Here is a 2,255-nt window from a genome sequence, read left to right as displayed (position 1 = left end):
GGGGCTTGAGCCAGTGCCTCAGCAGTTTGGCACGTCCATACGAGGGAGAAAAAGGGTCCGGATGCTGCCGGTGCTGGTGGCCGCCAGGAGAGGGTCCTGGAGGGTCCTCCAGCAGTGTGGGCTGTCCGGGCTCAAGAGGGGAAGCCGGCCAGTCAGTTGGACAACAACGGAGAGTATGGGATCCGTGTCAAAGCATTCAGTCGAAAGGTCGAAAGATGGCCGTTACTGTATTATTGACTATACTCGTGCCAGCGCAAGTTCACGATATCAAAACACAAGTGCGTTTCGGGGTTGCGTACGCCGTTTTCCCTATGAGGCCAACTTTCAGTGTAATCCGCCCGAATCCACCGAGGCCAGAGCAGGCGCGGTGTAAGGTCCGGCCGTCAGGAACGGGGGGTGTACTGTAGGTTGCATACATCCAGGGGGGTATTTGCAGTACAAATTGCCTGCCTTTCAGGAGGCTCAACACAGAAGACGGGGCCTCTTCCCGCACCTGCATATCCCGCTACAAGCAAATCCTGGGCAGGCGCTCACCTAAGCAGTAGTGCGTGTATTGGAGTCTGCAGTTGGAATTCTCAGAGACTCGGCCGCCCTTGGCCGTATGTTTACCAACCGACCGGCCTGCTTTCTTTATTGTTTATTTTGTTCGTTCATTGTTGCGCCGATGGCAGGTGGCAACCCTAGCTCTAACGCCGTCTGCTGGGCGCGGCCGATGTGCGCCTGGGACTGCCCGCGCCGACTCGCTACGGCCAGCCGGAGAGCATCGCGGATCGCACGCGGCTCGGCTCGCGCTTCGGCTCGCCTCGGCCGGCAGCTCGGCTCGTGTGGCGTCGGCTTGCGTCGCGACGCCGGTGGTGTTGGCGCGGCGTCGGCGCAGCCAGCCAGCAGCCGCCTCGCATATATTGGCATGCAAGCGCATTCCCGGATCCAGGCGAAGCGCAACGCCGGACTGCAACTACTGCAACACCACGAGCACCACGCACCAACGCACTGCTGGAAGTTTAAATTTTTGGCGCGCGTGGGCCCCTCATGCTGGCTATTGTTGGCCGTACCATTATTGGGCCCGAGTCACCGCGGCTGCCGGCCGGGCCGGGAAGGACCGCCGCGGTTGGTGTCCGGGACACTGTCCCCCCCGCCAGCGCCTCCTCGCCGCGGTCCTGGTCCACTTCCCCCCGCCGGTCCACGTCACGCAGGGGGGTCGGCGATGACGGGGGGCAGGGAGATCGACTTCGACGCCGGCGGCCGGAACACCGTCCCCTGGAGCGGTCGGTCCGCGGCGTACATCTGGCGCGACCCCAGCGGGCTTCTGCGTGCCTTCCCCCGAATCGAAGGTGCCGCAAGCAATTTTTCATACCATAGAAAAGGGAACATAACGAAAAAACATCCATATTAAAAGTGTTCAAAATACATCTCGTCCCTCTTAAAGGACGTTCAGAATGTAAACAGAATTAATGACACGCAGTACGTACCCTGTTTCTTAAATATCGTAAACCTACGGGTTACGTTTCGGCATAGGGACTTGACTGCTGTATGTCCAGTTTCATGCTGGTATGGTTGCACCATTCACATCTTAGAACGGAATCATACCTACTAAGGTGTAAAACGTAAAACTGCCATCAACTCTTTTTTTCTGGGCGAATAGGGGGGCGGGTTAAACTTTTTTTTTCCGCTCACCCTTTAACGGGAAGTGACGGCCGCCTGCTACCTGCTGCTGTGCGTGAAGTGCGTGTCCGCGGTTAGCACGGGGGTGATAGGCCGGCTGCACTTGTCACGCACGTGCCCCGTACCGTCATGCACTGCTCAAAATAAAGGGGCACTTTCCCCCCCAAAAATCCGAAAAGAAATTAGAAAAAAAAGAAGAAAATTCTCAAAAAAACCTACCAATTAAAAACAAGATTACACTCAGGGATCCGTTTAGCCTAGGCGACCAAATTCAGAACCGACAAAATTTTTGCTCTGTGGACTAGATTTTAGGCATACTGATAAAAACATTTAAGTCAAATTACTGTACCTTAGTTTTGATAGACGTGACCAAATTTGGTTAAAAATAAATGTAATAAATCATCGTAGCTGGTTAAAGAAACGAAATTTTGCTTCCTGTGACCCTGATTTGGTGGAATCAACTATATGGTTCTCTAAGTGTATTTTTAAAATGGAAAAATGGGAAAAATTCAAGCAAAATAAAGTAAAATCAGAAAAATGGATGAGCGCCTGAGTTTACGGTAAAGAGCCATAGGCTTAAAATACAAGCAAAA

This window comes from Frankliniella occidentalis, unplaced genomic scaffold, assembly GCF_000697945.3.
Source record: "Frankliniella occidentalis isolate FOCC.00 unplaced genomic scaffold, Focc_3.1 Scaffold3, whole genome shotgun sequence".
In the NCBI taxonomy this organism is placed as follows: Eukaryota; Metazoa; Arthropoda; class Insecta; order Thysanoptera; family Thripidae; genus Frankliniella; species Frankliniella occidentalis.
This window is presented reverse-complemented; position numbering follows the sequence as displayed.